Genomic DNA, 12,179 nt, shown 5'->3' on the forward strand with positions numbered 1-12,179 from the left:
TGAGAGTATACATAACTATATATATACATATTTCTAAAAAATATCATGTGTACATAATGCACGTGATTGCAAGAGTGTAATTTTGAGTTATCTTAAAATTACTTATTACACAACTTAGTTTATTTAAATAAATTGACATTACAATACTGTAATCAAATTTATAAATAAAAGTATGTGTATTTAAAGTTATTTATAACAACTTATATATATATATATATATTATTATATATTATTATATAGGAACTCCAACCATCAACGAGTCCTTCGAACTCATTGGTGCAGCACCAAACTTACGGATCAGCGTCCTCCACCCCTAGGTCTCGCTGATCAGGGTCAAGTCCGGATGCGGACATGACTTTCGTGCATCGGTTGGACATTCAGCCAATCCGACCCGTAGGACGGATCTCCATTACCATCCATAGTCTCCGCTAGCTCACAGAGAACTCTCATCATCCATGGTCCCCACAGGGTCACAGAATAAACTCTCACCATCCATGGTCCCCGCTGGCTCATCAAGTAAATGCTCACCATTCATAGATACCACTGGTTCCGTGAGTGTATCTACCCGGAATTGAACCCCCGATACTCTTTCTTAAGTGCTGAAATCTTTCCACCGCACCATACCCGTGGGGGCACAATTTTATATTTTCTTGCAACTACAAAATATGGACAAGAACATGGACCCTAGATACTGCTACATTACACAAAACATAGATACAAGACTAATACAATGAATCTATATATATTTCTCATGTTAAATATTAAATTGTATTATTTACCTAACATGCTATAAAATTGTAGTGAATATAAATGTACCATTTTCATTTTTTTAATAAAATTTTGTAAAACTCGACATATTAGTAATTCAATTAATTGAAAATGTCAACAAATCATTGATTTTTTTTTTTTTCATAACTTAAAGTTGTCAAGTTTTTCTTTTGTAATTTTCATTATTTATGAATAACACAAAATAAATTCATAGTATAATACATAATTATACATTGAAAATATATTAAAATTTGTGTATAAAAAATTACGAATTTTTATTTTTATGAACTTACAATATAGAACGTTAAATAGTTGCAAATACTGTATTTAGTCCAATGGTGGGAAAAATATTAAAAAAAAAAAAAATGTAGGGCTTTTACCCCACTGTATTTGTTAAAACCTTTTTTCTTTTTTTTTTTAATTGCTTCAAAAACCAAAAAATTGGGCTTAAATAAAAGTTCTCTAGATTTCTTTAATAAAGTAGATTTTTTGAGCCATTTCTTTTCTCGTTAAACTTGGAGCCATCTTTTTAGCTATTTTATTCATAAATAAATTGAAAAAAAAAATGGATCATAATGTTCGGTCCTCAAATTTCAAGCCATTTCATTTTTTTTTTAAAAAATGCCAAAAATGCAAAATAAAAAGCATTATGGAAAATTTGCTCTAGCAAGATTGATCATTAGAGGCTTTCCATCTCTCTTCGCTCCCACTACACTGAACAGCACGAAGTAAAGATGTCGCGCAAGATGTTCCCTTTTTACAAGTTAAATTGACCATGCACAGAACATCAAAACGAAAAGGAAAAATACAACAAAATGAAAGCTTTGGATTGATTGCTTTACTAATTCCTTCTTGGAAGATGATTAGAACTCAATCTGGGAGTATCATTAGACATGGAATGCGCTCTTACTCTTGGAGGAAGGAAGCCAAATCAACCCAAGATCGCCAATTAAGGTTGAAACTTGACCTATAACTTCTCAAAATCAACTCAATTTATCATTGAAACTAAATTGGGTTGCAAGATCCTGTATTTAGCTCATGGAACTCTCAATTGGCGCCCAATTAGACCTTGATTCTTAAAATCGAGCCCAATTTCCCAAACCAAATGTGAGTGATCCTCAACTTTCAATACCAAGTTAAAATCAATACAAACTTCCATTATCAATCATTGTCGAGGCCAACCTCTTGGGCTAGGTTTGTCGATGGGAAATAAACCCTATTAGTGAACTCAAAAGAAAAGAGTGAGTTTGTTCAAATATATATACATCGAGTCACCACTTTATTTTTATTTAAAAAAGGTAAAAAAAAAAATATAAAGAAAAATCCTAAGAAAATGAGATTCTAGAGTTACTGACTTCATTTGCGTGAAGGAAAGGTACTTGAACAATCATTTAGATGATGGTTATCCTGGTAGGTTCCCTAACGACACCCATTAGAAATATGATTACCACATTTATGTGTGTTTGCGTGTGTCTCTCGTTTTTTGAGAAAGAGATTTTTTAGTGACTTCATTTGTGTGAAAGAAATGTACTTGAACAATCATTTAGATGATGGTTATCTGGTAGCTTCCCTAACGATACCCATTAGATATATGATTACCACATTTATGTGCGTTTGCATGTGTCCCACATATTTTGAGAAAGAGATTTTCATGTTACTGTTGTGATATGGATTGGATAAATACTGTCGCGACGTCCCGGGAGCGCGTGTGCCCCGGATGGCGAAATTAAAAATCAATTTGAATTTCAATTAAAAAGATGAAAGTGTCGGAGTCGCCACTAACCTTTAGTGTGGTTAGAACACGTGATAACTATCCCGTTAGGGGTAAAATAGGTCTACGTTACCAGAGTTAGGTTCGGGAGTTCGGTTACGCGAGGGGAAGGTACGAGCACCCCCTACGCGCCCGTTCTTACGAACGGTACCTAATTAATTAGAAATTATCCCTAAGTTAATCTAATAAGTCTTTAAATTACTCCTTTTTATAAGTTTATAAATACATAGGGAAAATAAATAAATAAATAAATAAATATATACATATATTCCCTCAGAGCTTAGGGTACGTGATGCCCAAAGGCTCATACCCTCGCAATAAAATCATAGGGGTTAAAAATTAAAAATACTTTATAAAATATGCTCACAAATTTTAAAAATTTTATGGGTTTTCCTAAGTATGAAAATACTAGTTTGGGAGGTTTTGGATAATAGAAATATAATAATTTAAACATAATAAATAAATAAATAAATAAATAAATAAAATAATAATAAACTAGAGTATTAGGATACCATAATATGTACTAATCAACATATATAATAGAAGCTAAAATATCTAACATACCAATAATAGTAGAATATAAACATATAATATAGACTAACATAATGAGCATATCATAATATTAAAATACTACATGTGTGTTATAAACAAAAATACTTAAACATACCATAATAAACATAAACACGATGATAACAATAATAAATATCCACAAATAATATAATACGTAATAGATTACTATAATACTATATATACTAAACATACCATATAATAGCATGATACCAAAACACCAAAAATATTATATTACCTAAAATATTAAACTTACCATAATAATTAACATACTAAAAGTATCATAATAATAATAAATATATAGTATTACTCAAGATGCTATATTAAAAGTTACCTAAAATACTAAATTATATGCACGATGTTACTTATAAATCCTAAGTTATTAAATACCAAATATGACTAACATTCTAGAATGCACATACAACTATAGTTTTAAAATACCACTACAACTAATCTACTAAAACTCCTAACATGACCAAAATTCTAAAATACTAATAATATACTATAAAGTTAACCTACAATATATGCATGAATAAAATAATATATATAAAAAAAAAATCTTACACATAAGAACCACAACAAGATAAAAAACCCGAAACCTAAGAATACATATTACACATACAACTTAAATATTACGCACTTAAAAAAAAATGACAACATAAATTATAACATTTAAATATTACAATTGAAGCCTTACCTTGGCAATAAAAAGAAAAATCCTACAATAATGAAGATAAACGAATTAGTATTTATAAATATGGACATCCTGAATAAAAATAAATAAATAAAAATATATATATGATGAAATATACCATAATATTAAAAATGCCCCATACAATAACAATGAATATTTAATAATGATAAAAAAAATAATAATAATACAACAAAATTAACTGTCCTAAATTAATATACAAACAATATATATATAAAAAAAACAAAAGAATAACAACAATATTAAAGCATCTTAAATAAACATACGAATAAAAATATTTAATAACCTTAAACCACCCTAACCAATATACAAACAAATAAAATACTAAAATCAACCTAAACAATATACAAACAATATTAATAAAAACAAAACAAAAGCAATCCCAAACATTAAATAAAATAATAATAATACAATATGTGTATAAAACAAAGAGAAGAGAAAAAAAATAGAAATAAATAAATAGATAAATAAACAAATTACCTAAACATCACACGTGCATGTGTGTGTGCGTGTGCACACTGGGGCTGGCAGTGGGTTTGTGTGTGATGTGTGTGTGCAGGTGTAACCGACATGCAGGGACTTACAGCGATGGTTGCTGCCAGAGATGGGAGTCATGGACGGCAGGACTGGCATGACGGCAGAGAGTTGTAAAGGGAGCGAGGACTGGCGGCCGGAACAGAGTCGTGGCTTCTGGTGTGGTTGGCTCTGCAGGGAGCGGCGGCGATGGCGTGCACGGGGGTCCACTGGTGGTTGGCCGGAGGGGTGGCTGGAAGTTGCTCCAGCTACGTGTTGCTGCGTCTGTGCCAGTGAGGGCTATTGGTTCGTGCTGGGGTTGTGGTGGTCGGAGATGATGGTGGTCTGTGGAGCTTGGCTGTGGGTGCTGCGGTTCTGCTACTGGTTCGTGGAGAGGCAGAGGAGCTCGGCTGGCTGGAATGGCTGGAGGAGGACTGCCACAGAGGGTGGCCGGAGAAGCTGGTTGCAGAGGGCTACTGGGATCGCTGGTGCACTGCTGCGGGGAGGGTGGTGCGGTTGGCGGTTGCTGGTACTCTGGCAGGGGGTTCTGGGATTTAATGGGATACACCAGAGCTACTGGCGAGGGCGAGAGAAGAGAGTGGGGAATGGAGATGGGGGATGTGAGAGAGAGAGAGGTCCGAAGGAGGAAGAAGATGGAGAAGAAGCAGAATCCCCCGGTCTTTCGGCTGGTGGTCGGAATGGTGGCTGGGAGGTTTTTTTTCTTTGGTTTTGGTTCTGCACTGCCGGCTGTATTGTGCAGCGTCTCCTCCCCTTGTGTGAACCCTTATTGCCATTATATAAAAAAAATTCCAAAACCCTAAAACAACTTTCCTTTTGGGATTTTATTTTTCTTTTTTTTTATTCTTTTATTCTTATGATAATAATAAAAAAGGAAATAATAATAATAATAATTATCATAATAATATTAGTATCAATAGGGTAATAATAATAATACTACTACTAATAATAATAAATAATTATAGTAAAAATAAAAACTAAGATACTATTGGTAAAATAATAATAGTATTAATATTAATAAAAATAAAGCAATAATACTAAAAATAATAATAAAAATAATAATAGCCAAAATAGGATACTAATGCTAATAATAATAATTATAATAATTATAATAATAATATATCAAAAAAAATAAATGAAAAATAAAAATAATTATCGTAAAGTAAAAATAAAATAAAGATAATAAAAGTACTAGTAATAATAATAACAATGAAAAATAATAATAATGATAATAAAAATACTAGAAAAATAATAGTAAAGTACTAATAATATAGGAAAATAATATTAATAAAATAATAATAATAATAATAATAATAATAAAAGACCCCTTGTTCTGTTTGGTTAGGGCAAAAATAGGGTGTCTACAAATACGAAACATAGCGGAATAAATACAATAAGTAAATGAAACACAACTGGAGATAGATAAACAACAACACCAACAACAACAACAATAACAAGATTTACGTGGTTCGACAAAACCTACATCCATGGAAGCAATGGCACAAACAATTTCACTAAGGAAATGTCAAAGTACACAATACAATTCACAATGATCTCTCTCACTGCCAATACATGCCCAGAATGACATATATAACAATCCCTTGGAGGTTTCTCTCCAATTACCCAACCACTTCAACGTTCAAATTCAAAATTCAAAAATCTGCTCATAGCCTAGAAAGACTCGTCGATGAGAACAAAGGATTCGTCGACGATCCAGAGTAGGACACTCGTTGACAAGAACATGACATTCGTTTACGAGCCCATTTTCTGCCCTCAGTATCTCAAGAACTCTAAGTTTTTGTTGCTCTCGGGATCTACTTGTCGACGAGCACAGGGCTCTCGTCGATGACTTCTTGTTGTACATCCCTTTTTCATTTCTTTGTTTATAAAAATCTAAGTATAAGAGCCACACTTTAAACAACAATCTCCACCTTGGCGATTATACGCCCTTAGGAGAACCTGAAAACATGTTTAACTGCATCGCCTTGAATTTGAAAAATGCTTGGTTGGGTTTGTGTCATTTATGGCTCTTATACTTCTATTTTTATAAGCAAAGAAGGAATGAGGAAAAACATGAAGGGGGCAGCACAACAGGACTCATCGACGAGGGGCTTATGCTCGTCGACGAGGGAACAATAGAGAATCATCGACGAAGGTTTTGAAGCTCATCGACGAACAATTACCGAGAGCAGAAAATTTTCATATTTCTGGCATCGTCGACAAGAGCCCTATATTCGTCGACGAAGGGTCTTCTTGGCCTTGTCAACGAGGCCCTGTGTTTGTTGATGAGAGACACCTAGGCTGTGGCATGTTTTTTGAATTTTGAATTTTTGAATGTTAGGTGGCTGGAAAAGCGGGGGGAAACCTTTGAGAAAACTCTATATATGTCATCTGGGCATATTGCTGTATACTGCTGGACGGATAGCTGTCCCCGCTTCAGGCTCAGGAACTCTTCTACCTTAGCCTCCCTCACAGTAGCTGGAAAATACCTGTCAAAGAACAGATCTTTAAACCAATCCTATGTCATAGCTATCAGAGTCACCCTCTGCTGCTCGAATAGTCTCACTACAGTCCACCACCTCTCAGCCTCTCCTGTCAATCTATAGGTGGGAAAGAGGACCCTCTGTTCCTTAGTACACTGCAGTACAGTCAAGATTTTCTCGGTCTCCTGCATCCAGTTCTCAGTGGCTACAGGATCAACTCCGCCTAAGAACTCTGGAGGATTCATCTTTGTGAACTTCTCTATGGTGCACCCTTGGCCTGCAGATGGACCACTCTGCTCCCTCAAACTCCTAGCGATCTCAGCCATAACCTGCTAAGTCACACTATGTAATACCGCGTCAGAGTCGGTCCCAACTGCACCTGATGGTCCTGCTCCATCGCTGCCACTCGCATGGAGACTATTTTCTTCTAGATCCATCTTGGAAAATAGCAGTTGCAATTTAGTAATCCTATCCTCATAATTTACCCACCTATCCTCACCACTTATCTCAACATTTCTAACTCATTTCTAATCCCCAGTCCTACATTCTAGGAACACAACTCGACAATAGCTTACTATGGTTTTCCTAAAATCGTCACCCCAAGAAAAACATAGAAACTATCACGGAAGTCCTGCCTCTAGACTGTAGAACAAAACCTCAAATCATTTCCTAAACTTTGGTATTGTTTCTATTGCATTCTAGAGTCTACAGAACTTAGCAACCTAGGATCTGATACCAAGCTGTTACGACCTGCTTATTTTTTTCATTTTAAAAAAAATAAAAATAAAATCAATATCATATTTCTCAAAACCCAACTCAACCAATCATAATCCACCTAGACCCGTGGGTACTAGGGATACATTAGAACACAATTGGAGGCCTAAGCAGCAGGAAATATATATATCCACAATATTGTAAATACAAAACATCCATCATTTTACGACAAATACCAAAGTCACTACAACCACCGTATTTCCATATATACATCTAAAAAATAAGACCTAGGGACATTTCCCCAAAAATCTAACCGTCCCTACAAAACTTACCCTTCGAAAGGGCAGATACACAGCACTAGTTCAGCGGGGCTTTTCCCACTCTCTTACCTGGGGTTCCTGAAAAGTTAATAAGATTTAGGGGCGAGACATTTCTCAGTAAGGGAAATAAACTAATACTAGTGTATGACAACATGAGTATTATGTGTTCAACATATATCATATATAACATGTTCAGTATTGTTTATCAAATCCGGGAAAACATACATATACCATCAAAACATGGCAGAACATACTGCATTTTTCATAATCATATTTCATCTCATATAATAATAATAACATAAAACATTTCTAGTAGGCTAGCTGGCTGTTGTCATGTATTACCTCCACATGACTGGGTTATGTGGCCCGAAGGCTGAACCTGACAATGGTTGGCCGACCACTGCCAAGTCAAACAGTAGTTTGTAGGTCTGATAGGTCTACCAGACCTGGTCCGTACAACAGGAGCGATCAACACACTTCTTATAAACCACATCGACCATCTAATCTCACACCACTCCGTACAGCGGCATTAACACAAATATCATGATCACGAAGACCATGGACATGTAGTAACGGTACCGTGCAAGTGCTAGCCTAGACAAAATCAATCAGGTTCTGATATCATATACATATACTAAAATTGTGATACATGGATATCTCATATCAATAATTATCAAATCAATTATATCATTTTTCACATATACATATTTCATGAAAATCATCAGCCCGTACGCCAACAAATCATAGCACAGCCTGTACGCTGGCAAATCACATCCACATAGCATGGCCCGTACGCCGGCAAATCAGTCACATAGCACGGCCTGTACGTCGAAAAATCACATAAAAATATCGGCCCGTACGCCAGTTTTCCATCATAAAAATTCATATTATTCACATTCCCAGAAAACAGTATTTCACAACATTTTTACTCATGCCAGACAAACGAATTTTCACATATTCAATCATATGATCATTTTCACAGTATTTTACAAATATAACACACACACACACACACATACACACACACACACACACACACATATATATATATATATATATATATATATATTCCATAAATCAGATGCTAAATATATATATATATATGCAAGTGTTTTCTCAAAATAAAACTAGTTAAGTTTATCCCCTTACCTAACTACTGAGAAAGCCCCCAAAACAATCTAGTCCAACTAATACCCTAAAATCAAAAATTTTCAGTATTAAACTTTAATATTTTCGTATGTACAACATTTTCTATAATAGCCACAAAGTCAAATTTGGCTTAAAAAACCTTACCTCAACTAAGGGATGATTTCCAACGTTTCCAATCAACACCCCTGGAAACGAAAACTTCCAATATTAAACTTCAATATTTCAACGCGTATAACACTTTTCTCAACTGTCACAACTTCAAATTTGGCTTAAAATCATTACCTCAACTTAGGGATGATTTCCAAATTGCTTTTTCCAACGATCCGTTCCGGTAGATTTGCAGAGAACTTCGCTAGGAGCGTCATGGTGGCTTCGGTTTGTCGATCCGGCGTAAAACTGACTCGGAATCGAAGAGAGAGAGAGAGAGAGAGAGAGAGAGAGAGAGAGAGAGAGCACTGGTGCAGGAAATCCAATTCCAATTAGATTGTCCAAAATTAAAGTGAGCTTCCTCGAGAAGCTTGTACAATTATATATATATATATATATATATATATATATATATATTAATATCATAATAACTACTAATTAAAGCAAAGCTTCTTGGAGAAACTTTTACAACTTTATATATATATATATATATATATATATATATATATACCTTTAACTTATATATATTACATATATATCATAATAACTTATTTATATATATATACATATATATATTTTAATTAAATTAACAAGTAAAATGAATAGTATGATAAGGAAATATATATATATATATATATTTCCTTATCATACTATTCATTTTACTTGTTAATTTAATTAATTTAATTTAATTTATTAATTTATTATTATTATTATTATTATTATTATTGTTATTTTTAAAATTTTATTTTTCCCGGTTACTACAGATAAGGCTTTGATGTTATTAAATTCTTTGCCTTCGACTCATACCTATGAAAATCTTGTGATCACTCTTACGTGGAGAAAAAAAAAACACTTGATTTAGAAGAAGTAACAAGTGTTTTGTTAAATTTTCATCAAAGGTTGAAAATATGTGATGAAGGAGAAGGACTTGTGGCAAAGGGCATTAATGAGCGAGACAAAGGAAAGTTTAAAATTGGGTCTGATTAGAAATTTAGGAATCAATCCAAGAAGAAGAAAGAAATTGGGTGTTATTAATGCGGTAAAAAGGGGCATGTGAAACCAGAGTGTCCAGATTAGAAGAAGCGAAATGTTAATAAGCATGAGGGGGTTTCTAAATTTTTGAATGTCATTCGAGAAGAGGATTCAGCTGATGGTGATGTTCTATTAGTTTCAGCAGAGTCAGATAATCTGACGAACTCTTGGATACTTGACTCGACATGTTCTTATGACATGTCTCCAAACAAGGAGTGGTTCAGCATTTACAGGATAGTAAATTCTGAATTAATTCTTATGGGTAATGATGCTTCTTGTAAGATCATTGGCATAGAAAATGTAAAGATTAAGATATTTGATGATGTTGTAAGAACATTGTGTAATATAAGACATATACTTGAGTTGAGAAAGAATTTAATATCTCTTGACACTTTAGATTGTAATGACTTTAATTACAAGTTCAAAGGTGGAGTCTTGACAATATGCGAAGGTAATCTAATTGTGATGAAAGGGCAGAAGTTGGATGGGAATATTTACACGTTGCAGAGAACTACCGTTGTAGGTGGAGTTGCAGTCATGGATGCTGAATCAGATGAGTCTGTCTTGTGGAATATGTGTCTTAGGCATATGGGAGAACATGACATGAAAAAACTACACAAGATAAAATTGTTGAAAGGTTTAAAATCATGTCAATTGGAATTTTACAGATTTTGTGTTCTTGGTAAATAGAACAGGGCAAAATTCAGTTCAGCTACTCACAAGATGAAAGGAATTCTTGACTATATACATTTAGATATTTGGGACCCAGTTAGAGTGACATTAAAAGGTGGACATGTGTACTATGTGATTTTCATTGATGATTACTCACGGAAGGTTTGGGTTTACTTCATGCGTCACAAATCTAGTACGTTTGCCAAGTTTAAGATTTGGAAGGCTGAAGTGGAAAACCTGATAAAAAGGAGAAAAAGATAATTAAGGTTGGATAATGGGACCCAGTATGCTGATTCTCAATTTATGGAGTTTTGTGCAGAATAGGGCATCAAGAGACGTTTACAGCTCGCCGAACACCTTAGCAAAATGGTGTGGCAGAACAGATGAAGTAGATTTTTGCTGATAGGGCTTGGTGTCTTAAAATGAATGCAGGGCTACTAAAGAATTTCTAGGCTGAGGTGGTTAGTATGACTTGTTTTCTAGTTAACCGATCGCCAAGGGAATCACTAGCGGGTAAAGTGGCGGAAGAGGTTTGGAGGGGAAATGCAGTAGACTACTCTGAATTGAAGTCATTCGGGTGTTCAGCCTATGTCCACGTGTCTAGTGAGGAGAGGTCTAAGCTTGACACGATGTCTTGTCGTTCCATCTTCTTGGGATATCCAGAGGGTATGAAGGGGTATAAGTTGTGGAACCTAGTGGCAAACAATGTGGTGATCAATAGAGATGTAGTCTTTGATGTGAAGGCTATGGTAAAGCGTACTCAAGAGTTTGATAAACAGAAACAGGAGCCAGAAAGATTGGGCAATGATGAACGTGTTGTGCAGGTGGAGTTGGAAGCTCAGGACAACGAAAATGATCATGATCCCATGGTTGCAGCGAGTTCTAGCTCGCGAAACCAGCAAGTTGAGGATATTCCTATACGGAGATTCGAACGCACTATCAGGCCTCCATCAAGGTATGGTTTTGATGAGTTAGTGTCTTATGCTTTCCGACACCATTGACCAACGACGATGACTACAAGGAGGAAGAACGCCGGACAAAGACGACGTCTACATGGAGAAGGAGTTTCGGAGTTCTGAACGAAAACTACAGTTTTGAATGACGACGGTGACTGCAGAGGGAATGCTGAACAATGATGACGACGACTGTAGAAGGACGACGGTGTCTGCAGGGAGAAAGAATTCCGAACGACCACCTAGCGACGAACATCCACGAAGAGGATCGACCGTTCTGATACCATGTAAAGATTCATACTCCCATGCAAACTACAATTACAGAGAGAGAGAGAGAGAGAGAGAGAGAGAGAGAGAGAG

Source organism: Malania oleifera, chromosome 3 (genome assembly GCF_029873635.1).
Source record: "Malania oleifera isolate guangnan ecotype guangnan chromosome 3, ASM2987363v1, whole genome shotgun sequence".
Classification (NCBI taxonomy): domain Eukaryota; kingdom Viridiplantae; phylum Streptophyta; class Magnoliopsida; order Santalales; family Ximeniaceae; genus Malania; species Malania oleifera.